We start from the raw sequence: 14219 nt of genomic DNA on the forward strand, positions 1-14219 counted from the left end.
GTCCCTGCAAGAGATTAATTTTGTGAATGAAACAGTTTGGGGAGCTACTTATACAAATGGATAGAAGTTAAAGGTTATCAGACTTGCACAAATGGAAAATTTGAACTCTGTGAACTCTGCCAGAAAATATTGCTAAACCTACCTATCAATGTCTTATCTTATCTTATCTTATCTTATCTTATCTTATCTTATCTTATCTTATCTTATCTTATCTTATCTTATCTTATCTTATCTTATCTTATCTTATCTTATCTTATCTGTGACATGGAAGAAAATGTTTACAAATAAAAAATCTGAAAGATGCGATGTGCACACAACTGCCTTCAGAGTCACTCATTAGTTAAAAGTATAAACCATCTCAGAACTTTGTTCGAGAACATTAGAGATCAAACAGCATCAGGAAGACAAAAAACAAAACAAAAAAAAAACAGCATGCATATAAGAGAAAAGGTTGTGGAGAAGTTGACTAGTATTGGGTTCTAAAGCTACATCCCAAACTTTGAACATCTCCTGGACAAGGCCACAAAACCAAGACAGAAACAAAGAACAAATCCTTGGTTTCTGAAAAACATGGATACTTGAGAGGCAGGACCAGTTTACTTATAGATGAACAGAGAGAGATGCATATCAGAAGGAATTTAGAAGGCCTTCAATGTGCCCAAAACATATGTTTGTACAACCATTACATTACTGTTCATTCTAATCTGCAGAATTTACATCAAATTTAGCCTCAGAAAAACTCTGCACAGTTCTTCAAGGGTATTGTTGCCACATCAGAACCACAGATATGAAACTAATTTACTAGTTCCTTTTTTTGTGATGGACCCACATAAAGAAGTTCATATTTGTGAGTTGTAAGGTAAATGATTCAAAGTTTTCAATTGTCTGTTACAAATAGAAATCCAAAAAAGTGGGGTGAGTATCATCCATCCTAAAAATGGAAATAGTACAAACTTTAAACATACCACAACAAGGAACATGGTAACAGAGATCCACAATTTAGAGGGGAAAACCTGGCAGAACAACAATTATGATTTAGGCTCTCCATAAATCTGGCTTTTATGGAAGAGTGCTGAGAAGAAAACCACTGTAGAATGCCATAAGAGGCAGTGTTTGCCACAAGCCAAGACACACCAAACATGTTGAAGAAGGTGCTCTGACTTGATGAGACAATACCAGAAATTCTTGATTGAACCAGAAGCAAAATACTGTGTTTTGCAGAAAATATGCAATTTAATACTTGAGATATGTTTTTTAAAATGGGTAAACTTTTTTGTCCTTTTACTATGTTATACTGGTGTTGGTCTATCATGTAATTGTCAATTCACGTTTATCAGGTGACAAAATGCGAGAAAATTTAAGGGTTGTGAAAACTTTCGTAAGGCGCTTTGTATATCTTTCTAGAGTAATAAAATTAATTATATAAAGATGGCTTTGTCAATTAAACACGATATAATTTCTCTGTAACACATTCAGTCATGCACCCGCTCCCCTTTTCCCAGAGTGAATAAGCTGCAGTCAGTGACCCAGATCTATGTGCAATGAACTGCTTGACTCAGACTGTTGTTTTATTCAGCGCACTCACTGTCAACAGACGGGCGAGGAGAAGGATGAAGGGCGGGACGTCACGCTGATATTCCATTCTGATTGGCTCCCCATCTCATAACCCTTATCGCTATTGGCCGCGCGGGGTGTCCTTTCGGGGAAGATCTGTCATCGCCGCCGCTTCCCGCGCCATTCGCGTGCACGCGCGTGAGAGGGGACCAAGCACGCAACCGTTAGAAGACTGTCTGGAGTCTGTCTCAAATTGATAAATTTGGAAATGGAGTTTTACGGGTCTCTGTGCATCTACAAGGAAGCCGGCTGCTGGGATATTTGGATCTTTGCACTCATCCTCAGACGTCGCTTCACCTTGAGTCGCCACGCATTGACGAAATGTTTATTTTTCTTCTTTAGAAAACAAAAAACCCAAAGTTTTTCCCCCCTCTTCTGCAGTCCATCAGCAGGCAGACAGCTCCTTATGCCCAGGTAGGTTATGGCAAACCCTGGAGGGCAAGCAGCCTAACAGAGCGGATGCTGCAGCATTACAGCAGTGCTTTTCGTATTTTTAACGCTTTTTCTCCAACATCTTCCTCAGCTTACATACGCAACAGAGTGAGAGAAGAGATACTCCCATTCATTTGTGCTGTTAAAAAAATAATTCGCACCGTATTCGCGTTCGTATTATTTTGTGCAACTCATGCCAGACAATAGCGGTGTTGTTGTGGGGACTTGACCTCATTCACTACTTCAGGAAGATGCGCAGGTGACGCACCTTTGCTGACGCGAGGCTTTTTGATTAACTCCACGCGCGCTCGAGCTCTGTGTTTACTCAGCAGTCACCTGAGGGGCACAGCCTGGCTTTAGTGCGTTTACTTTAACCCTTTCAGCCACAGCACCAAGCACTGGGGATTTTTTCTTTTTCCCGAAAAAGCTGCATTCTATTTATCCTACGCAACATGCACCTAAATTGTTACATCATGATGAATTATGAACTCTATAAAATGCTTCCCTTTATTTTGTCTGTTTATGCTCTGCAGGGAGTTGTTCCTCACCCATGGAGTTCAAGATGAGTGCATCATGCACGAGGCAGCCTATAAAAGCACATAAAGGTTTGTTTTGGCATAAATTTTAGGAATAGATATTTTTCTCCCATAGATAGATAGATAGATATTATGAAAGAATGAAATTAAGTGTTATTGTTGAATTGGGTCTAAGTTATTAAATTCCACATTACCACCCTTGAAAGGCATCAGTGCCAATTAAACTGAATCCAACTGGTCAAATTTATCACTAGCATGGGGAATATGACTTAATTGTTATGATGTCTCAGATATGTGATAATGCAGTAATAATTACAATTCAATATGTTCAGCAGCTCTAATACTATGTTGCTTAGAAATTTGGCCTAAACTACACAAGGCCTTTAACGTTTAAATAATAAATGCACCATAGTTTGGAGCCTGTATCGAAACTCTTATTCTTTCTTACTATATTTATTGTTTATCTCCCAAAAACTTCCCTATAAGTTCTCTCATTCATCCCAAGATTTTACCGTCATTTTAGCGTCAAAGTACAACAATCCGTAAAACAACATGTAGGACTAAGTTAGATAAGATTAAACACTCAAAGTCCACAGTGAAAACCAAAACTCATATTTGAAGCATTAAGCAAAAAAATAATAATTATAAAGTTGTGAGTTTGCTGAAATCCGGAAACCCTAGAACGTATGTAACCTCACCTAGTTTAATGCGCTTGATGGTCTTCATTATTTACAATCAATATGTACATTTAAAAAAAATACTTTTTAAATGATTTAATTAGATAGAAAGACAATCAGAATTCTTTGATTTCTGGAAAAATCACAACTAATCTGTGTGAGATGATGCTAGTCTTCTTCATCTAAGATGAGCTTTGATTTGTCTAGACACTTTTTTCCAGTCGCTGCTGTTGTCTGCAGACTGTGCAGTCATATGACTCAGTCAGACAGGCAGTTCCTCCTTCCTCGTCTCAGCTCTGTTTTGGCAAGATGGCTGCTGAAGCTCTAATGCTGCATTCGTGACGTGTACAATCAAAGATAGGATTAAAAAATTGAAACACGAGACTAATGGTGAATCAGCAAGTCTAGATTGCACTGGATTGCAATGCATTAGTATAAAGAGCTTGCGGACAACATAGGGAGGTCGCATTTTTGAACCGACATTTCTGACTGAAATATTTTTTGGTTTGCGATTTAGAGGCTTCTTTCTCTTCTTTTCAGCAGGTTGCATGCATTGATCAACTGAACTCTGTACAATTTTATTATTTTCATCTGGTTCTCAGTCACATTTTCTTTCACTAGCTCATCGAGTGCTGCAGATCTGAGACGCCTGGTAGCCATTTTGTCTGCTACGTGCATGCAAGAGGCTTGCAGGACATCGAACTATTAAGAAAAACACTAAACAAACACTCTCCATGTTGTCCTCTTGACTCTGGATTTTTAAAAACATGTTGAAATATCGTAGTGTTACATAGAACCAGTTTAATATTAAATCTGAATGTTTATTATTTTAACAACTTGCGACTGCCTATGATTATACGTGTGTAAGGATAAACAATTTAATGTTGCCAATAAGTGCTAATTTTATAATTCAAACATTTTTTTAATTACTTAGCTGATGTTTTTAAGAGCTGTAGCTAAAGGTTATTGAAAAATATACTGACCTACTAGAGTTTACTATTTAGTGGGGCAGAATTCAATTCACGGTATTTGTGTACATTTTGTCTAATGTTGAACTAATTTGCTACTTATAAATTCTATTATTAGAAGGTATGTGATTAAGGACAAAGTTTTTTATTTACAGTAGTAATTTACAGTATATTTTTATGAAGAGGAATACAACAGTAGGTTTCGGGAAAGTAAATATAAACTTTGATGCGCTGTAAAAAATATTATACAGTAAATTATGTTCTTTATAGCTTGTATAATCATTAAAACAAACCAAAAAAACAAACAAAACCTTTCCTGCAGTTGAAAGTTTTTTTTTCTTTACAACTTTCTTTTCTGAGGGAGTAATGCAAGTAGCTGAAATTAACTTTGGCTTAAAAAGTGCTCCGAGCGTCCGTCTGACATTACAAGTTACATCCACTCACTGAGTCTGTGATGTTTATCTGTTTGCCATATCATTGACCAGCCTGGACAGATCTCTTCATTATCATCTACTTAGTGCATACTCATCTGCCGTCAGAGGAGCTCCTTTAATCTCTTGTGGTCCTGGTCGCTTTAATGCTTTCTGAGTGCTTGCTGATTGTGTTGCTTACTGAGGCATGAAGCCGCCTTTGAAAACATGCAGAAGTTTTTACAGGTCCTGAGTTTCTCTGAGAAAAGTAGAAAGTAGAGGTATTTTCAGGCTCGTCTATTAATTTTGTGTATTCAGCGATAAATTGGCAAACATGGATTATTAAAAATTTTTCATGGGAATAAATTATGCACAAAAGATAGTTTTTGCAAAACGTATAACGTATACTTTTATAACTAAATGTATAACTACGTTATAAAGAAGTACAAATTTCTCTGATAAATGCGGCTGGTGTTTTGATGATAAATTATAGAAATGCATCTGTTCAAAATAAAATTATTTTGTATACATGTCCTACATTATGTGTGCCAGAAAGAAGCATTTGCAACCTTTTTATAATTTCTACGTTAAAAATTAAATCAAGCTTAATTTATCATTATGAAAACAAGCAGCTAAAAATTAGTTTTTGTATTTTTCAGTTGATGTAGTTTAAGTTGTTTTGAACCGTTCAGCGCTACAATGACAGCGAAATATATTTTATTTGAAAATGTTTTGTGCTTACAGTCAAATCTTCCACACAGTCTCACACTTGTTTGCTAGCACTTCATTCTCACACGTGATTCATGTTTTTGCTTTCCTTGCAGCTGCTGACATTGACAGTTATGATTTCCTGTCAACAAATGGTAAGATATGTGTTGACCTTTTCATTAAAGCACATTTGGGTAAATTTAAAATGGACTAAAGTAATTCTAGGAAGGTTTTAAGGCACTACATCTATTGAATATGATTGCCTGAGGGAAATATCACTCCATGGCACACAATGATGTTTGCAGAGGTCGAGCTCTTGAACTGCAATGCCGATTCTGTACGCTACACAGCTGAAAATTTGACTAATCAGCACCGTCGCCATCGCTCACTTCTAAACTGTGATTGGTTTCTATCAAGGGGGATTTTTTTGATCTCTTTATGACATAATCATGGATATGAAACTCGTAACTTTCACTTGAGGCTCGGTTGAAAAACGCTGATGCAAAAAAGCACTCCGAAGCATCCTCCCTTCTTTTCTATTGGCTTGCTGTCTCCACCCACTGTGAGGTCATGAGGTCCAACATCGTGACGATGTCTGGTGAAAAACAGGCTTTCATCTTGGCTCTAATGCTTCCTGAGGTTTAATGAAAGGATTTTTCTGGGTCTATTTCTGAGTGCGAACAGAGTTAAATCTGAGCACGTTTCAAAACACGGCCCTCTGGAAAAGCGTCCGCAGCAACACTTTTTGCCTGGTGGCGTGTTTATCTCAGCAGTTCTTGCTGCATGATGATGCAGTCTTTTCTGACACTGTCGTGGGACATTTCAAATGAATACCTTGTGTGTACTTCAGAATGTCTTTTGGCAGTCTGGCAAAGCTTGGGTCCACTTACTTGGGCCCACAACTGCGCAACTGAGACCCTGGGTTGGTGTTAGCCTTTATCTCAAAGCCATCAGCGTCCATTTTACTTCGTGGCAGTTGAGATAAACTGTACTCAAGCTTTTAAAAAGAAGAATCTGAACTCGCAGTCTAAGTACTTGAATAAAATCCTAAAACTTTTATGCACCACATAAACTTTTCCTCAGAAGATATTTCGAAAACAATTATGCACGAACGGATGCATTAATAAAAATGTGGTTAATAGTTAATAAGTTAAATTTTCTAGACGGCAGCACAAATAATTATGTTTTTTTATGCTGTTATAATTAAAACCTTTGTGAATTTTCTGAATTTTAAACATAATCTTACGCAAGCTATGCAACGTTTGATACAATGAATTAAAATACGTAGAAATGAAAGTTTCAAACATTTTGAAGCAGTATTTAAATCTTATTATATACGGCAATTATATGTTGTTATAAAATGATTTCGGTTACCATATGATATATGCCATGCACCTTTTTTTTTTTACCAATTACATTACACAAGAAATTATACAAGCCATATGTTAATTAATTAAATGAAGTGTTTTTAAATGAGATATTTAAGTCTTAAAAAATACTTTGACTGTGAATTTTTTTTTATTTTGAGTTTTCTAAACCAATATAAAAAACTCCCTCCTTAACTGTAGCTAAGTTTTGATTTACAGCTTATGAAAACTGAATAAAAAATATTTACATAATAAGATAGATTTTAACAATGCAGCAAGTCATGTTAAAGTCATCAAAAACACTACATAATGCAAAAATAAATATTGTATCATTTCATCGTTCAGTATTCCAGTATAAAATTTTAAGATAGATTGTCATATTTATTATTTAACGGTTCATATCTTTTTTTGCTTACAGATTTATGCGCTCATATTTATCCATTTATTTTCATTTTAAATCTAATTACTTAATTCACAAAATATTTGATTCATATTAAATATGAATTCCTATTAAATATGAATTTATTTTAAAAAACAGCAACTAAATGATGCTATTTGTGTGTTAGGTTGCAATAGTTTAAAATGAAAGATTTGAACGATAACGAGGTTGCATTATTTTGGGAATCTAGGTTGAAGTAAAAAGAAGCTTTTTCAAGATTTTTTGGAAAGTACAGTACACTGTGGTTTAATTGAGCTAAACTGAGTGATGTGGAGGTTTAGGAGACCCTCCTCCTTACTTCTTGTTTTCGTCCACTGTTAAGATTTTGTATGAAAGCCACACTGGGTTCTGATGCCACGTAGCACAACAGTGGCTGTCCATAGCGTCAAGTTTAGTCTCCTCTCCGTAGTGACGCAAAAAGTGAGAGAAAAAGCTAATCTTTTGGGATCATGCATATGCAGAAATTCCATGTTCCCAACTTATAGCTTAATGTCAGACTAATCAGCTTTTTCCTTATTAAACATACAATTTCTTGGCTTTTGTGGTGTGAGTGTGTATGTGAATGGTTGTGTGTCCTGTATGTCTCTGTGTTGCCCTGCGACAGACTGGCGACCTGTCCAGGGTGAACCCCGCCTCTCGCCCGGAACGTAACTGGAGATAGACACCAGCAACCCTCCCGACCCCATTAGAGACAAGGGTGAACAGAAAATGGATGGATGGATGGATTTCTTGGCTTTTGTAACAATGGGAGATAACTTCACCACATTCATTTCAATGCATTTTTATAGTTTCAGTTTATGTTTCTTAATGTTGAATTATTGAAAACATTATGCGATTTAGAATTTAAGTTTGTTTAGAGCACAAAAATATGCAGAGAATGAACCACTGTTGGTTTTTAACAGTTTTTTTCTCTTTTTTTAACTAATATTCGGTGTTTAGCGTTCTCTATGTTTCTTTATCAGATGGATTTTTCTAAATAAAATTTCGGCTTCTTAAAGCCATCTTGAGCTAACATCTGACTGTTGTTTGGTTAACCACAAGTTCTGTCTTTCTGCTGAAGCCGCAAAATAATTAATGAATATTAGGATCACATTAATTACAGTATGTCGCTCTTACATTATAGTGCAAATGTAATCTGCTATTTTTGGAAAGGTAAATGATTTCACTGTCAACAGTCTAAATGTTGGGTGTTTGCCCTGCTGTCGTTGCACTTTGTGATCCTGCCACTCTTCAGATGTGCACATGTTGCATGTCCGCTCCCCTTTGCCAAAAAACTGCAGCAGTGACAGCTTTAGCAAAATACTCCCTATTCTCATTTATCTTCAAATTTATCCTGACTTTAACAAAGAGCGTGCCCATCCTCAAACATTTAAACGACTCGAGGAAGGCTGGCAAAGTCCGGCAGACCGCTGTTCATTGTAATGTTTCTTCTCGTCAAGATATTCTCCTTGTCTCAGACAAACTTCTGCTAACTTTAAGTCTTGAATAGTAGAATTGAATCAGTAGAATAGAATAACATTTTAATTTGATTAGAAATCTAAAGAAGCCATCAGATTTTTGAACAAAAAGCAAGTGTTAGACATATCTTTAGGGGTTAGTCTAGTCTTCACTTAACCACATATTTGGTGTAAATATAATAACACCGAAAGGAGTTTATAAAAAACCCCCCGACAGATTTCTCGTAACAAAAAAGGGAGAGAGCTGGACAAAATATGATCGGAGAATAATGTAGTTGTTTAGTTTTGAAACAATAACTTAAAAACATTTTTTAATACTTCACTAAGAACTATAGTAGCATTGGTCAATACCTAAGTTTGATAGACCTTGTTTTGTTCCAGCTTCCTACACAACACATTAAGCATTACATTTCAAACTTAAAGAGCATTTATAGCAAAAGAAAAGTGCTGTAGTTTGACTAGCAACTGACATACGAACGGACTAACCTTTTTGGTAAAATAACAATAAACATTTTGTTGAATGAAAATTAATCAGATGCTTATAAAAACAGAAATCAATAAAACTTTCAATACTACATCGTAAAAGAAGATTTTTGCGGATGTTTAGGAAAGGAAGCGCAGACTTCCAGAGTCAGCATTGAAGCTGAAGTTAGGGTTCTCCTTATAGTTTTTCGAATTCTGAGGGAAATATTTGAAATGTTTTTCTTACAGGAACATTAACTCCCTCCTGACACACACACATACACACCTACAGTTCAGGGGATTTGCTCAAAGTTACCATCAAAGCCAGACTTGTGAGAATTGGCAGTATTGCCTGCATTTTTCTTTAATTGGGGCTTATTCCAACACACCTTGAATACCTGCTTTCACTTTAGCCATTTGACCTTTTTTGTGAATTAAGACAGCACGGCAGAGTTGAGCTCGTCATCCCTGCGGTACATCATAGTTCAGGGGAGGCTGCACCATGACTAATTAGTAAATCTCACTTCTCTCCAAGGTGAGAAAAGAAAATGATTTTCTTTGCAAGAAGCTCGAGGGCTTGATGAGTAAATACCCAACTGCACTAAGTTGCAGTAACCTAATAAGTCTCCCTGGACTTCGAAAGGGAATTTTTCATATTTCACTGATCTCAAACAACCAGTTTTGTGTGTCTCATATTCGACTCAAAAAGCCCTCTAAGGTGGCTCAGGCTGCACCCATCGACTGCAGGGTCTCTGCTGTCACACAATGGCATGGAAAGGTCAGGCCTAATGAAGTCGGGGGTGCGACCCCAAGCATTCAGTGACTTTGCATGGGCTCCCATCCCACCGCTGCAACCATGCCGGTTAATCCCTTTTTGATCCTAATTGATAGGCATTAACATGATCCTTATCCAGGAGCTGTGTTTTGTCTTCCACAGTCCTTCTCTCTTGGTGTCAATGACACAAAGTGTGAAAGCATTAAGCCAAATGTGAAATTGATATTTTTCATGTTTGTGCGCTTAAACTGTGGCTGTGCTTCCAAACAGTCACACTGAAGTTCTCAGTGCTCAGCGTTTTGCCCTTTGAGACTATCAACAGGACTTAGCTTCTAACCTCTGGAATCCGACTGAGATGTGAATGGTAGCAGCCCATTTCCACATTGTTTTCTTTAGAGTCCTTTCATCTTCATCAATAGGCAATTATCGTCTTTAACTGGTAACTAATGACCCTCTTTAAAATGTTTTCTTAGACTCTTAGGTCAGAGCACATGTCACTTTGAAAGTGAGGACAAGGTGTGATTTCCAAAGTGCAGATGTTACACCAGTTCTCTCACAAGTTTTAACTAAACAAATCTTTTCAGTAATGTTTTAATATAGTTCATATTGTTCATTGAAAGAAGTTCAGTTATCAACACTTTAGAAATATATGTAACAATTTACATACCTTTTAGTTTGGGTAGATTTAAAAAAATATATATTTCTCCACATAGAAATTATGCTTTGCTGCTAAAACACACTTCAATTAATTATTTGAATTTGTTTACTTCAACTTTTAATTTGAATAAGAATTCCTTATCAATTTCCCAAATATAAGATTAAAAATATCTACAGTACATACTGTAGATCACATATGTCAGAGTCAAGGCCCGCGGGCCACATCCGGCCCGCGAGAAGATTTTTTACGGCCCCTGGGATGATCTTGGTTTATTATTAGAACCGGCCCGCAGACCGCAGCAAGCCGGCACCCCGTCTGAAAAAAAATATCTTCCTTATTTGAACTGTAAGTAGTTCTTTAAATGTTCTGTGAGATGATGTACTTACCCATGTATCCATAACAACCGGAACTTTCAATATCCACCAAGTTATTGCCGAAATATACCGTCTATTAAACGAGTGCCCCCCGGATTAATTATACTCTCTGCAGCTGCAGCTGCGAAGTTACCGTATTAACCCGATACTTGCTGGAAAGTGCAACGTCTCCCCTTTCAGAAACCGTTGGAATTTTTCCACTTAGCGCTACGTGTGGCGGAATTACGGTACTGCAAATTTAGATGTGTCGCCGGCGACACGTCCGGTCTAGAAGGGTTATTAGCACAGCAGTCGTCAGCATAACTGTAAAATTAACTTTCAGATACCCATCAAAAATGGCAAAAAGGAAGGTGGACACTGAGAACCGGGGGTTTCAAACAAGGTTTAGAGTTTATATTTAGAGTTTTTACTCAGTTCAAGTTTAAAAGTTAAAGTTTAATATTTGTTTTCACTGCATATTACTTCTCCTTGATGAAAGTGTTGTTTTTGATTAATAGATTTTTGCACTTTATTTTATTGTATTTCAATCCAATTATATTTTAAAAATATTTCAGTTGTGTCTGTTGAAAATTAAAGATTACTGACAGAGCCATAAGAAAATATTGCTTTATTTATCTGATCATATTGGAATATATTTGTTAGGTTTTCAGTAGGTTCAATTGGTTCACTAGACTATATGCGTCATTTAAAAAAATTTCAATGAACATTCGATCAGTCCGGCCCTCGGCTTGTAGCTAAATTTTTTATTTGGCCCTCCGTCCATTTGACTTTGACACCCCTGCTGTAGATGGATTTACACCAGTGAGTTGTGTACACAATGACCAAAACTGTGAAGGTGCAAAATAGTGAAGCAGTAAAATGAACAACGCCTCACTTTTTGTTTAACCTCAACGCTGCTGCTAAAATAATTTAAGCTGGATGTACACTTAAATTCTTTCGCCATCTTTCTCAAAGAACTGGTTTATGACATTTCTTTAGCCTTACTTAGTTGAAAAATGGACAACTTGCTATATATATATATATATATATATATATATATATATATATATATATATATATATATATATATAATTAGACAATTTGCATGAAATGAGAAAACAGCAGTGCTATAAAGACTTAATCAGTTTTTTGGGGGAAGTGATGGTTATAAAGTCTTACAGCTGCTCTGAGGAAGAACTGTGGTAATGCTCCACTGTGTGTCTAGTCAGGGGTGGGCACTCCTGGTCCTCTAGGGCCGGTGTCCTGCAACTTTTAGATGTATCTCTATTTCAACACACCTGAGTCAAATAATGAGGTCATTAGCAGGACTCTGGAGAACCTGACTGCACTTGGGAGATGATTCAGCTATTGGATTCAGGTGTGTTGGACCAGGGAGACATTTAAGAGTTGCAGGACAGTGGCCCTCGAGGACCAGGAGTGCCCACCCCAAGGATGATGTAGTTTGTCAACGAAAGGAGCTCTCCATTTCAACAATGGCTTTATGCACTCAGTGAGAGACATTGTCTAACACTTGCACTGGGGAATCCTAGTTTAGTGTTATTGCTAACGTAATATAAGCTGGATGCAAACCTAAGTTCTTGCTCCATCTTTCACGGCCTTATGACAGTTCTAAAGTTTTACTTTGTTGATTCATGCACTTATACAACATGTCAAATAAATGTAGAGATGCCTCGCATGAAGAATTAGAATAATGCCTGAATAAACCAATTTCTTGGTTGATTTTTGCTGCTAATTGCATGTAGCAAACCTTACTTTTAGAAATATTTTTTCTTTTTGTTTATTTTTGTTTCACATGCTTGTACATATGTTGGAAGAGCTAAAAAATTTGTTTTCTCTCCCATGGCTGTGTAAAAATTATTTTCTTCGCTGCACTGGATTGAGTGTTCTCGAAGTTTTCTCTCAAAATATCCTCTGGGCTAAACTTTTTCTTATGTGGTGTCCAATGACTGTTGTTTAATTGTTTAGAAATGTTAATGGAGCATACTTAATTCTGGAAAGAGAAGAATGTTGTCATTTCTGCTCTTTTGCTGGCATGGAACTTCCCAGGAGATCTGTACTTAGAGTTTTTCATAAAGTGTGAAATGGCCTTGGTTCTTGCATTAAACCTATGGCTTATATTTAATACCGATCAAAACCTTCTTTATCACGTTAAACATTTAGTACAGTGCATCCAGAAACAGTACAAATTGTTGCATTCCTTGTTGTATATTGAAGTATTTTATTTAGAGTTTATCTTTTGTAGCTAAGTTTAGCTGAATTGGTTCAATACAAACGTCAGTCACCTTGATTTGGAATAAGATTTTAGGTTAATATTTAAGCCCAATCTTGCATTTTTCCCCAATTATTGCTTGAGTCACCTGCTTGTAAATAAAAAGATGCCAATGACATGGTCTTTACTTAGACTAACAATATATATGTATTATCTGGATAGTTTCAAATGTACAAATATTTCTTTATCTAGATGGGATAGGTGGAGAAATTGTTCACATTAAATGGTAAAGCTTTCCAATAACCCCTGCTGTCTCTCAAAATGACATCAATTTATCTCATTTATTTGCTGTTACATTTTAATCACTAAGCTTTTCAGCACACAGTCAGTGTTTTATAGCTTCACTTGAGTTTAGAATTATTGCGCACAAAATATTTGGTGGCAAAATATCAGAATTAGTCATTTTGATGTAAAATGAAGTCTACCTATACATACCTACAATTCACAAGCCAGTCTTGGAAAAGCTTATGAAAAGACTTCATTTTTCTCATGAAAAAAATACTTCAATACTTCTACTTCAAATGAGAAATGTTGCTGTTCTTCACAAAAAATCCCAACTAAGAAACAGGAGAGAACTTTAGGACAAACATTTATCTTCCAGCCTGCTTTACAGTCTACTCCACTGTCAAGCCTGTGTGATTTAAATTTAGTCAAATGTCAACCCAGCAAGGTCAATGTCTACTGTCTGTTTGCAGCCAGAAAATGTTTGTGACTGCGCTGACTGCCTGCCGCCACGAACAACAATACTCCCAATTACAGGGTGACATCAAACACACTGCAGATAAAGAAAACCTGTGTGTCACAACCGTGACTCATATTTTTCTGAGAAGGAGATTTACTGTATTCCATGTTTTAAATCAACATTTTTTACTATAAGAATAAAACAAACTCAACAAGACACTTTTTAGGTTAAATTTTTCTTCTTCTTTTGTAAGAAATCCAGCCTTGGCTCTTTCTGCATGCATGTGTAGTTTCTCTCTGGGTACTCTGGCTTCCTCCTATGGTCTAAAAACATGACTTTAAGGTTGATTTGTCTCTATAAAATTGTTTTTAAATATGCAGGTGTGGTTAAC

The 14219-nt window shown here is 36.4% G+C and overlaps 1 long non-coding RNA gene across 2 annotated transcripts in view; it reads left to right on the forward strand.

Annotated features, from left to right (window-relative positions):
• The first annotated feature begins 1724 nt into the window (after positions 1 to 1724).
• The window catches only part of LOC122824120, a 48854-nt gene continuing 36359 nt past the window's right edge, over positions 1725 to 14219 (forward strand). The window contains exons 1-3 of one of the 2 annotated variants that reach the window (XR_006369449.1): positions 1725 to 2028; positions 2580 to 2651; positions 5462 to 5500. This is a non-coding gene — a long non-coding RNA (uncharacterized LOC122824120). The remainder of the gene's footprint in view (positions 2029 to 2579; positions 2652 to 5461; positions 5501 to 14219) is intronic. The other variant, XR_006369448.1, reaches the window with a different exon arrangement.

The sequence above is a fragment of the Gambusia affinis genome, linkage group LG21 (genome assembly GCF_019740435.1).
Source record: "Gambusia affinis linkage group LG21, SWU_Gaff_1.0, whole genome shotgun sequence".
NCBI classification, from domain to species: Eukaryota; Metazoa; Chordata; class Actinopteri; order Cyprinodontiformes; family Poeciliidae; genus Gambusia; species Gambusia affinis.